This window comes from Ambystoma mexicanum, chromosome 10, assembly GCF_040938575.1.
Source record: "Ambystoma mexicanum isolate Mex_15411 chromosome 10, UKY_AmexF1_1, whole genome shotgun sequence".
Taxonomy (NCBI): domain Eukaryota; kingdom Metazoa; phylum Chordata; class Amphibia; order Caudata; family Ambystomatidae; genus Ambystoma; species Ambystoma mexicanum.
In genome coordinates, this window is record NC_090932.1 from 615,351,474 (window position 1) to 615,365,490 (window position 14,017).

Here is a 14,017-nt window from a genome sequence, read left to right on the forward strand (position 1 = left end):
GTTATTTTGTCTTCACCTCCACCTGGAGGCAGGCATCTTTTGGTCTTCATCCAGGGGACTCCAGGACTCCATCGTCTCTCCCGTGGGCTCTGATCTCGGAACCTCCGATCAAATAATGTTAATTGTCTAAATCAAAATAGAAAATAAACAAATTAAGTACATAGCGTAATACTAACTTCATCCTTTTGCCAAAAATAAAACATGCTTGGTAAAAATATTTCATTTTTTTTTTTTTCTGAAATTAAACACAAGTTAAAAGAAAACAAGCAGATATTCAATATTTAACACACTTTCTCTCTGCACACCAACCATGAGCTTCCATTATATGTGCATTTATTTATTTATTTATTTATTTATTTATTTATTTATTTATTTATTTATTTATTTATATTATATATTTTTACATATATTACAGTGTTTATGTGCCATCATAACAATCAACTTTTTTTTTTTAACATCTTTGTCACTGCCTCCTGACTACACCCACTTATTTTCTCCTTTTTTGTTCAAGGAACTTTATCTGTCTCTACATGCTCAAGCTGCCTGATCTCATGTCTGGGATGGCATGGTTTGATTTGATTTACATGGACAAACTGCTCTATTGCTGTTTCACCTTCATTTTTCAAAATTTTATACACTACAGGAGAGACCTTATCTATAATTCGAAATGGCCCCTGCCAGGCCGCTAGAAATTTAGAATTTTTCTGTTTACTTTTTCCAAAATGAAACTTGTATACCTGATCCCCTACACTGTATTCCTTTACTGATGTCTTTTTATCATAATATGATTTTGCACTGTCAGCAGCTCTTTCCAGATTTCTCTGCACAAAAGCAAATGCATGTTGCAAATGTCTCCTCAGTTCATCAATATATTCATGAACTGTGGATGCAATCACAAGGGTTTGCTCATGTGTTCTGTATAGTAGGTGTTGTGGTAACACCATTTTCCTACCTGTTAAGACCTCATGGGGGCTAACACCTGTTGCTTTGGCAGGAGTCGACCTGATTGCCATCAAAACCAATGGTAAACGCAAATCCCAGCTGGAACCTGCTTCTGCCACAAATTTCTTTAAAATATCCACAACAGACCTATTGCTTCTTTCAACTGTACCTGAAGACGCCGCCCGATATGCGATATGTAGTTTCCTTTTCACACCTAGTATTTGCCATACTTTACTCATTAGAGTACTTGTGAAATGACTTCCTCTGTCTGACTCAATTCTTTGTGGCAACCCAAACCTTGAGAACACATGGTTCACCAGCAATGTGGCTGCTGTTTGCGCACTACAATCTGGTGCAGGAATGCACTCAATCCACTTCGACATCAAACATACCACACTCAAAATATAACGGTGTCCCCTGCTCAACCTTTTTAAAGGACCTACATAGTCTATTTGCAAATCTGACCATGGGAGAGTTAGGCCTCTTTTCATCAATGGTGCTCTATGCATTGGTGAAGCAGGTTTAAATTGGGAGCATACTAGACATCCTCTAGTATATAATTCCACATCTTGGGACATATGAGGCCAGTAAGCATAATCTTTAAGTATTTCTAATGTTTTTTGTGAACCTCTATGGCCTGCAGTTATGGCATCATGTGCATGGTGTAGCATTAGTCCTCTGAATGAAAGGGGTACTACCCACTGTATTTGCCCTGTTATGGACTCTCCAATCATGAGCCCATCCTGTAATCTAATTCGTGTTTTGTTCTTTAATAACACCCTCAACTCTTCTTTTCCCATACAATCTTTTTCTGTTAAAGGATTTTGTTCAGGATCTATCAAATGATTATAATAGATTCCCAAAATTTGATCATTCTTTTGTGCCTCAATCAAATCTTGGTCTGGCGTGTCATGACTCCACTGCACCACCGGTTGATCTATCTCCTTTGGTGCTTTAGAACGTGTCACTGCATCAATTTGTATTTCACCCATTAAATAATCAATATGTAGCAATTCTCCCATCACAGCCCCAATCTTAGCCAGATGGTCTGCCTTATCATTTCCCTCCTTATCCTCTCCTGGTGTTTTTAAATGCCCACGAATTTTTCTCCAGTATATTGTTAAATTATTTTCTGACACCAATTTGTCTATGGCTTGTATCATTTTTCCATGTTTAAGTGGCTTTTTGTTGTATGTAACCATGCCTCTTGCTTTCCAACCAGGCAAATACTCCACAAAGCTATTCCGTGCATAGTCAGAATCAGTCACCAGGACAATTTCACTGAACTTTTTATCAACTGCAGTAGCAATTGCTTTATAGATGGCTGCCAATTCCGCCACCTGACTGCTCCTATCCCCAATCCTCATCCCTATACTGGGGACGCCTTCACATTTCAACCAGACATTTCCTATTCCTGCCACTAATTGTTTATTACTGTCATTTTCAATGTGAAAAGCACAACCATCCACATATACAGTTGGCAAATCCTTGCATGTTTTTTCATCAAAAGCTTTGTGTGATGATTGTTCAAATTCCTGCAAACTAGTTTCCACTTCCATTTCATTTGGTATTTGTTCAGCTGCACAGTCATGTAAGTCAGCTAACCCTTGAGCAATTGGGCTCTTTTTATTTTGTCCATATCTCACTTCTACGGGAAAACCTTGTAATGCCAGCGTCCATGAAGTGATTCTGGATTGCGCTGGATTGCCTGATCTAATCCTTTTACTCTCTAAAAATTGCAAAGGTTGATGATTTGTTTCAATAATCACCTTTTCTCCCTGAACAATGGGGCGGAAATGTTGTAGCGCCCACACAGTGGTTAATAGGGCCTTTTCACATTCATTAAATTTCATTTCAACTTGGGAAAATGCCTTACTTGCATATGCAATGGTTTTGTGATTCAATTCGTGTTTTTGTGATAATACTGCTGACATACAATGTTCAGAAAAACCTATTTCTATAAAGAAATCCCTGTCCTTTATGGGGTAGGCTAAACATGGTGCCTTTACAAGACATTCCTTCAATCTAGCCACTGCATCAGACTGCTCTCTTTCCCATCTCCAGGGAGTATTTAGTTTAAGCAGTTTAGTCAATGGTTGAGTGATTTCTGCATAATTCTCAATGAACTTTCTGTTATAGCCTGTCATCCCTAATAAACTTTTTACTCCTTTCACATTTTTAGGATCTTTTAATCTTTGTATGGCCTCTATTTTCTTCCTTTGTGGATTTAGCCCATGTTCAGTCACTTCATGCCCTAGAAAGTTAACTTTTTTCTTGCACCATTGTGCTTTTTGCAAAGATACTTTGGCGCCTGCTTTCTGCAATTTGCCAAGTACATGTCTTATTTCATCAAAATGGCTTTTCAGGCTTTCATTTTTTATCAGGACATCATCCACATAAACTATTGTTCCTCTTTCCGCTGCATCTGGCATGGCCTTTCTCAAAAATATGCCAAATTCACTCCCACTATTGATGTATCCGAACGGAGCTCTAAGCCAGGCATGTTGAGTCCTGTCTAATGTAAAGGAAAATAAGTGTTGTATCTCCTCTGCCAATGGCACACACCAATATCCAGATGTGAGATCTAACGTGGTAAATACATTTGAACCATGTATCTGAGCTAGGCCCTGATCAATGAATGGTAGTGGCCATCTAGATACTGGTACTCTTTTATTTAACTCTCTTAAGTCTGCACACAGCCGCCATTGACCATTTGGCTTTAACACACCTAAAATAGGCGTATTGGATGTGCTATGAATGGGCTTGATTATTCCCCGTGATTCCAAATTTTTAATAATCTCTGCCAATGATTCTAAACATGCCAGCGGTAGTCTATACTGGCGTACAAACACTGGATTTCTGCTACAACCTTCTGGTAGTGTGGCCACATGTAAATCAGTTAAACCACAATCATAAGCATCTTTTGCAAATACATCCTTAAACTCCATAAATATTTCCCTCAGATTGTTTCGATCCTCATCGCTGTCACATGCATCCGCTAAGGAGATCTGCTCTTCTACCATTTTGGAAAATTCTGGAAACTCTTCTGGTAAAGGAATCTCAGCGCTTTCCTCTAACTGTGTGGCTGTGTCTTTTTGTAGAGCTGCCACTTTTAAATATTTTGGCATATCAGCTTCCACTTCAATGGGCTGATTTCCTGTTTCATTTTCATTTAAATTAAATATTATGCAATCCTCTTGATGGCAGCACACTGTCTCATTTGAATCATAAGGATACACAGAATGAATTTTAAATATTCCTTTGGGCTGAGAGTCCAGGTGTTCTGGCAACTCGCCCTTGGCATCTACATATTTTTCAGGAATATTCCCAATCACCATGTTATTTAAATCTGCCGTATAATGTGATTTTTGTATGGCCATTCCTAATGGGGAGTTTTCCTCTAAATGAATATCCTGACAACCTTTATTATTTACCATGATTTTTACAGATCCCTCACCAATGTCTACCAATGGAATGTATTCATAATCCAGGCCTTGCTGTTTTATGGATTCATTCAGGCATACAAATGCATCAGAGCCTTTCATCTGCTGTCCATTTTTGCATTTCAGTGTTATTGCAAACTGTTTTGTAAATGCAGGAATAATAGTATCTTTCCTTATTTGTAATTCGACTGCATAAGGAACCAGTTGTGCACAATGATAAGCCCTTCTTTTGTCTTCAAATTCAGGTGCCGGACCACCTAGGCGTGACCATATTTTTTGATTAAGTAAATCTAACACCATACACATTCTGTGCATGATGTCATTGCCCATGTAAAATTCATTTTGTGCTCCACTCACTATCCATACATTATGGTAAATTGTTTTCTGCCCAATGCTAATTTTAAGCATGCATCTGCCTGCAATTCGGTTTTCAAAGTCTGGACTGTCCAACCCAGAAACATATTGGTTTTTAATCCTAAATTTCGGGATTTCTTCCCTCTCCATAATTTTTTGCAACAATTTCTCATTAATGAAACTCCTTTCATGTTCAAGTGCTAAAGTGGCTTTTATTGTTTTAAGATAATCATTTATACCAACATGAACCCATGGTTGCTCATCTTCCATGTGTATTTCTGCCAGAGTGGTAATGTGTTTTTCTGAATCTGTTTTAGGAGCAATATTCTGTTTGCATGTTTTCTCTTTTAAATAGAAACGTAATGTGTGCTCATCTATGGCAGTCTGCCAATCTTTCCTTGGGTCCAAGTATATTTGTACAGGTAGTTTATCATTGTCGCTCTGCATTTTGTCTTGACACATTAATATAACAGTGACACTAGGTATGCAGCTATTCTGGAGATATACCTCCACAGCATCATTTGTTTTGGCAACGGTGTGACATTCATTTATATTGTTGTTTTGTGATTTTAGTTTCTTAGGCCTCAATGGTTTTTTGGTTAAGGACCACAGCACTCCATTCACCCCATCTATGAGAGGAGACAATCTTTTCAGGCAATCTGTCCCCATCAGAAATGGAATTTCACAAATAGATGTGATCAATACCTCTTGTTTCATTCTGTGCTTTCCTATTTTTATGTCAACCTCAGTTACACCTATGATGGGCACCTCCTCCCCATTAAAGTTATGCACTGGGCCTTGATTTGCCTTCACTGTGATCTGACTCTGTGGAGGCCTCCCTTCATTGATACTCTTTACCAGCTCCTTGGACATAATTGTGGCCTGTGCGCCAGTGTCAATCATAGCGAAGGTGTGGCATTTTTCTTCTACAGTGATGGGTGCATAATATCTGTCCTCAACTTCCTCTAATACACATAAGAAATGTGAATTCTTACCGATTTCAGGGCTCACCTTTCTCAGGTCTTTTTCACTTTTGGCTAAGCACATTGGTAAATGAAAAGACATTTTTCCCTCCTTTTTACCCATTTCTGTGCGAGATATTTTATTCATTTCTCCATGTTCAGAGGTTTTTTGGAGTGTGGCCACTGTTCGCCCATCCATCTGGGTAACATCAGAGACCACATTACAACCTTCCAACTGAACATGTGTAACAACATCATTCAGCAATTTGTCATTTTTTAATTCTGTGCATTTGTGATCATTTAGTGTAATACCAGCCCTTTCAGCCTCTTCAAAAATATGTGGCTCAAAGAATTCTTCAGGTGATTGACTTGTACCCTCCTTGTGAGTATTTCTTTTTTCTGTCGGTGTTTGGTCATTGTTTTGCTTGCCCAGGGAAGGAGCTATGGCATCCCCACTTACTCCCTGTTCACTGGTATTCCCCATGCATGAGTCATTTTTCTTAAATCTGTTCCTTTGTTCTTTTGGAATTCCTAATGTTTCTTTTTCATTTGTGCAAATCTTTACTGTTTTATTTAGCTCTAAGTTAAACCGTACCTCTTTTTTAGAAGTATTTGCACTTTCTATCACAATTTCATTTACTGGTACTTTCATTTTTAATCCATTAGGCATCTCAGAGTCGTTATGCAAAATTATATCAGAGCAATCTGTCATTTTGGCACTGCGATTATCATGAGTACTTAGTCACTTTTCGGAAGCCCCCCGGTCATTGCTATGGCCATCAGCCCCCTCTTTGGAAGGTTGTTTTTGCGCTGTATAGAGCTTTCCTATTTGCTCAGCTAACATTTTCACTTGGGCCTCAAGGCACTGGAACCTTTCCATCTCCCTAGGATCCTCTTTCTGTGGCCTAGGTCGATATTGGTTGTTTTCCCCCTGATTGGATCTATTTTGATACCTCTCAGGTGATTGATGTCCGTTGGGATGGTTTCTGAACTCTTGATTCATTTGTGGAGGGGAGCGGGTTGCACCCATCCTTTGATTATAGTCCCCTGGTGGGGAATCATTGTACTGGCGTGGACTGTAGTTCACGTTTTGCCTCATGTCCTGTCTCTCAGATTGTGGGTACTGGCCCCTATGTTGATTTCCATTATCAGTAAATCGATCCACATATCGGGGCCTATCCTGATTACCATATATCATGGTGTTGGGATCAAACCTACTCTGTGTCCCCAATGACTGGTAGGGACCATCATTTCTTTGATCTTGATTTTGTCTCTGTTTATTGTTCATACCTGCCATATCAGGCCGATATCCTACCCGGGGTCTATCCCCTAAATATCTAGGGCTGATGTAGCTCTCTCTATTACTAGGATCATGTGTTTGGAACATTGGTACAGGAAATGGCGATCTTTGTTGATTACCCCTTTGTTCAGGTGTCACATTATTTTTACCTTGGCTTTGAGCAGACTCAAGGGACATTTTGGCTGACCTGATTTCCATTACTGTGGCTGAGGGTTCTTTAGATTTAGTCCTGGTATCTTTCATTTTATCACTTTCTCTGCCCTGACAATAGAGTACCTCATATAGCTTTGTGCTTTGATGTACAATCCATTCAAGGGACTTGTCACGGTCAAATTCACGGACCAATTGGGATATGATGTCTTTCTGTAGCCCATAGAAGTATGCGGTTTTAAACTCATTGGAATTTGAGTCAAAAGATACATCAAAGCGAGAGAATGCTCTTTTTAAGTCTTGTAAAAATTGGCGAGGGGATGTATTAGGTCCAGCAGTAATTGTGTACGCGACTTTCTTTGCCTCCTGCAATGACTGAAAAGGAGAAAAATGACGCCTAATTTCTTTTTCAAACTCCAGCCATGTCATATTCTGCTGTTCATTTAATCCCCTTATGATGCTGGCCGTCGGGGCATCTAAAGTTAAATGAAAATATTGTCTGTACTGTTCCTTAGGTATCTGGAGTGCTTTAAAAATGTCATGCACCGCTTCTAAGTGATCCTCAATGCAGCATTCACCTCCCTTTTTAAATGGTTTGATCAGGGCTTTAATGGATTTCATTATTTTTATGGGGCTACTTGTTGCAATGCATGGAATTGCACTATTTTGTGATTCGATCCTGTTTTCAGGTGTATGAGATTGGTGGCTGCCCCCAATGGGAGTATCAAATCCCCCAAGGGCGCTGCAACCAAGTTCAGTCACCGGCCCAGTCACTGGGGCACTAGCTCTTTGGGCAGAGCTAGAATTCACCTCCACTCCATTGAATGTGGTACCCTGCCGCCTCTCCTGGGACCTGGGAATGCACATTTGCTGTTCTAAGTCCTTACACTTTTTAAGGAGTCTGTTGGCTTCATCATGCAAATAATTATTTTCATCACTCATTTTATTAATCACCTCCTGCATTTCGCACATTTGCATTTGGCATTCATTGAACTCTTTATTTCTCTTGTCTGTTTCTTGGATCATTTTAATCATTTCTTGTTCTGCACTCTGGAGATCACCTTCTTTTTCACAATGTTCTTTTTGTAAAATCTGCATTTCTGAAACAACCTCATCTTTATCCTGCCTAATGTGATCCACTAAGGCTTTTAAGTGTGCCAATTCTTGCTCACTATCCTCAAATTGTTTCTTGCTTTTGGATAACTGAGTATCAAAGTCTCTGCATTTTAATTGCATGTCTTTTTGGCATACATCCAATTCTGCTCTCAACATTTCCTGATTTTTACTTGCCCCTTCTAATTCAGTCTTTAACCTGTTAATTAGCTGAGTATCATTCTCTTGCATTCGCAGGGACTTGTTTAAAATAAACCATATTTTGTCGCATAGCCGTATTAAACAGTCTTTCTCTGCACTTTTATCGGCTGCATTCAATAATCTTGTAAGGCAGACCTGAATTATGCTGCCTTCTGCAAAAATACTGTCTAGTTTTTCTTTCTGCACCTCACCCTGAATGCGGTTACTCCATTCTAACGTGCTATTCGAAGACCAATTCCCATGTGCAAATAACTTTGCCTCTAAATATTGCACTAGATCTGAGAATGTGGTTTCCCTTTGTGACATTCTGAAATTCGTTTTTAGTGGCACACTGCTATTATAAAATGGGTTCCCTTTAATGTGCAAATGGCAGTGTGAGACACGCTTGCCACGCCCAGTAGGTACTCTATGATCACTTTCCCAGCCTGCAATGCACCATAAATATGTAGGGTATTTTGTGGAGATTTGGGGCCTGACGGTATTTTCTTACCGCCGAAATATAACTTAGCAACAATCACTCCTTGTATTCAGATTGGGCCATGTACAACAATAATACAGTGAACATGCATTATTTCAGCACCCAGGCATGCATATTTGGTATGCGTGGGTAGTAGGCGCGGTTGGTGGTATTTTGGTGAGCATAATTCCCTTGTTTTATTTGTGGCCCCAATGTCCAAAATCCCTTATCTTTGCTTAGATTTTTCGTGTAATCACTAGAGAGACCTCAGACCTACATTTTAGGAAAACCACATTTTTCAGTGATAGTGTGCCACCATGGGCGATCTCACTGACTTATTTACGACAGAGAGCTATATATGGTAATCTTGTGGTAATTTCCACTACCTTATATACGGTAGGGAGCTATGTTCAGAGAGTCTCTCTTCCCGTTGGCTCATGTACCTCCAACGAGCTATGCTACAATCACTCACAACTGTTCATACTGAATCTGACATGCACACATCTGTCTTAAAATGACCATTGCACTGTTTAAAAATCTCCCCACTTCATCGGCATTGTAATGGTAAATATTAAATACACCACCCGTCTGTTTTCAAATATTTTTCTGTATTATAAAAGTTGCATTTAAACACGATCTCACTCTTTACAGAAATAAATAAAATGGTACAGTAAAAGCATTGTCTATGACACACTGCAAAGAGCGTGGCGGAGAACAGAACTCAAATTGCAACATTAGCATTTGATTAAGGCATGCACAGGAATTCTACACTGACTGCATATTACCGTACACACTCAGCTCCCACACTTCTCATTACCTTATCTTTTTAGCTGTTCTCTTTGGCTGTTCTCTTTGTGAATGTGGCTCCCTTGGATTAACTCCAGCAAAAAGGAACGCTTGCCTTCTCAAACTGGGTTCATTGCCTGGAATTCTCAGCTTTTTCAGATAGGAACGCCTCAGCCAGTGGAAAGGTTTTTCTTTCAGCTCTCCCCAATCTCGACTGCCAAATCTTGACTGTAGCAGGACGCAGGGATCTGCATTCAGTCAGGAGTCCCACAGCCAGGTCTTCTCCCCAGTAGTGCAGAAAAATGTCTGCCTGTCTTTTTCCCTGTTACTGCCCACTAAAACTTTCCTCTCAGCCCTCTGTATTGCGTGTCCCAATGAAATCCATCATCTCTCATCCTCCTACTCTTCAACAATAGCTTCGCTTATACATTTGCAATTGTTGCAAATCTGACTTCCTTCTTCCTGCAGTTACTGTGCACAAAAACACGGAGAAACAGGCCGAGAAGAGAAGAAAAAAAAATCTGCACACACATTTAAATGGCTTTCAGAGTATGCCTAATTCTGCAGTGGAGAACACATTTTATTAGTGGGTTATGTTAAATAAGGTTTTATTAGTCAGGTTAATGGTTAATAGGTTAGCTGTTAATTTTCAAATGTGTCTCTAGCAATATAGGCAGAGTATGCATTTTTAATGTAAAAATGTGTGCTTTTACAATGAGTAACTGGATTTGCATTTTATATTTAAAATCGTTTTTGACTGAATAGCCTGTCTTTCCTTGTTAATCTGGTGACCCATATAGCAATGCACCGCATCCTTGTGGTGGTGCTGCAAAAAAATTGTGCTACTTGTGCAGTAGTGCTGTACTCTGTGCTGTTTGCTACCTGTGTAGTAGTGCTGTACTCTGTGCTGTTTGCTAAATATCCTTACAGGTACGAGCTGCGGCAGTGAGGGACGTGATATGAGGCGCAGGAGATTAGAGCACTCAGTGGAAAATGGTACGCAGTGGCCCCGAGACCGGAGGAGACGCTCCTCAGAGTGGCGCCCGACCTGACATCGGCCTGCCCAATTAATGGGCGGGCAGCTGTAGGTGCACTCAAGCGCTGTGGCAGCAAGAGGCCCTGGCTGCCTGGATCAGAGAGACACGAGCTGCACTGGGGACAGCCTGTGTATTACACGGGGGACCCAGGGTGTATCCTGACATTTCCGGACAGGAGACACAGATCGTGCAGCAGGGAGAACGCTCCAGTGCAGCAAGGGGAGAGCCCACAACAGCTGAGAAGAACGCAAGGCACACAGCAATGTACGTGCCAATATAGGCGTCAACTGGAGACTGGAGGCCCCTGCGGTTCCAAACTGGAATCTCTCCCCCCTTCTCGCCCTTGAGAGTCAACCTGCAGCAATTGGGGGACCTTGATAGTGGCAGGGTGGAGTTCAGCCCTTCCCAGGAACGGTGTGTCCCCATCCACTGCATGGACTACACCTTGTCTCGGGAGGATATCTCAGGGACAACGTGCTCGCCTTGGAAGCAAGATGACACAGAGCAACACAGGTTCAGTCCCCCAGGTACGTGCTTAGAAACCTCTGGGTATTAAGCATGTTATAAATAACCTATAATATCATATAACTACGTCACAGATCAGGATCTCGGGGCCGAGACGCTGGCCAGCGATATAACTCCCCCCACTCCTTTTATGGAGGAACTGATTGACATACCTCCCCCTCGGAGGGTAAAGTGACTGCTGCATCAAGACCCACCAATATTGCAGGCCAGCAGAAAATAATAACAACATCAGAGAAAGCAGATAAAAGGGGGACCCCCACGGGGCACAGCTCTGTGCTCACCCGGCCATTGCTGAATGGAAGCGTGCAGGATGAACAACTCCAGCCTGAAGGAGTGAACTATATTAGGAAATCAGATTACAGATGGCAACCAGTTGTCAGTAACTAACACAGGATACTGAGCTCCGAGGGCGAAGTAAGACCTCCTACAATTTATATGTAGCGGATCCGGGAGAAGGCTTTGTAAATATAAAATAAAAAATGTACCACCAAAGATAGGAGGGAGTCATATTAGCTGACTGTCTTATGCAGACGATACTGTGCTGATGGACAGGACCCCAGTAGGTCTGCAGAGGTCCCTTGATGAATTACAAAGATATGCTACAGCAAACAACTTGAATATCAACGTTGGAAAAACAAAAATTATGACCTTCGGAGGAAAAAAGGGAAATAGAAATAAGAAAAAGTTCAAATGGAAAATAGATTCACAAATGATAGAAACAGTTGAAGTATATACATATTTCGGTATGCCAATTTGCGACAATCTACCTATTAAACATTATTATGAAATGATAGAAAATAAAGTTTCCCGAAAATGGAATGTGATTAGAGCTTTCATAGCATCAAAGGGAGGATATTCAGTGGAAGGACTGCTGGAAATATATAAGAGTTGTATATTCCCTGGTGCTTTGTATGGTCTGGAATCACTTCCATCTCGATTTTTGGTGGATCTGGGAAAGATCGAAGGAAGATTATGGAGACGTCATTGAGATTATCCAGAACCACCCTGGTTGAAGCTATTCGATGTGAACTGGGAATTATTTCATTAATTACGTTATGCAAAATAAATTGTTGCAAGCTATATATAAAAATGCTATCCCAGCATAATAGTGATGATAGCTTGATGAAATTGGTGGGAAGTTGTATATCTACAAAAGACATTAAGAATGGGTTCTTGAAAGATTTATGGAATACTTTGTTAAAATTCCTAAAAGGAATTAACTTACATCTACCTATGGAATTCTCTGGAATAGGTTATTTACTCAATACTCTGAAAAGAAAATCAATCGTGTGGGATATTTGTAGAAATCTGGATTTACTTGGAAATAAGAGACGCTTCCAAGAATATAGCCTCCAGGGAATAGAAGTATCTAAACCTTGCAGCTACCTTATCAAGGTGGCAAACAGAGAGATATCTAGGTTTATTACTCTTCTGAGATTCAATCTATTGCCTTGCTATGAGTATGTGGGAAGTTGGTCAGGAATACCCAGAGAAAAAAGAGTTTGTAGATTGTGTAAAAATGAGTTAGAAACAATTGGACACTTGTTAACGAATTGTGACAAACTATCCAAGCTGTATTATAAAAGATACACAGATTTGACAAGTGATGTAAGGATGATTGCCACAGATCAATTTTGGACAAGTATTTATATGGCATATCCCCTTATGTATGTGAGTGTTTCTTATTATATATGGAAAGAAATTGTGAAAAGGTGGACAGCAATGTAAATTGAGAAGAGAATAGCCGCACAAGTTAAATAAGTAAAAGAAGGGTGGATATTTTTAAAATGTTTTAAATTGTTTACTGATGATAAGATTGATTAGATTTGCCTATTGATTTAGAAATTTGTAAATGTAAACTATTTTAGAAATATGTGGAGTTATAACAATTACATGAAATTGAAATTGAATTTTTGAAAATACTGTCACTATGCAAACTGGAATGCACTGGTCACACAGTTATGTTAAACCATGTGTAATAGATTTATTGATTCATGATGATTTAAGATGTATTTGATGTATTTGTATAAAATGGTTTTATTAAGATTGTGATAAATTTGTATAAGTGTTTAAGTTTTTAATTAAACAATAACACTATAAATAAATAAAATAAAATAAAATAAAAAAGCAGCACAAAGCACTTTCTGTGCAGTGTTGCTGAGAGCTCCTAGAGCTTCCACTTTATTGTTTCTTTATTTTCCCTTGGTTAACTCATAGTTAGCAAGGCATAGAGATACTTTTTATCCTACATGCATTTTCGTTCATGGGATCAGCACACCCCACCTTATGTAGAGTGCTGAGGGGATCCATTGTATCCCTTTTCTCGACTTTTTGCATGATTTTTTAATGGACTTTTTTCACGGTCTGTTTTCGCAGCAGCATTGCGGGACACAATGGCCACCATTTACCCAAAATGGTTGCTATACTTGTTTAAGCCCTGAACAAGATGACTTCTCCTTTCTGATGTCTTCTCCTACCTTTCTGGGTGGGGAGGATTCTCGGGTCCCTTTGTCTTGGCTGGGTCTCCCAAGAAAAGCCTGTGAAGGGTCTCTAAGTGTCTGGCAGGACAGAACGTGGGGGAGCTGACCAAAACATCCCTGCCCTTTGTCCTGCAGTGTGGCTGACTGAAATAAGTTCAGACTCAAAATCTCTCTTCCACCATTGGACAACCACCCTCCAAGTTTGAATGGTGCATGGGTCATGATTGGTGTACTCAGTCAGTGTTCCTGTATAATTTCTGAGGTCCT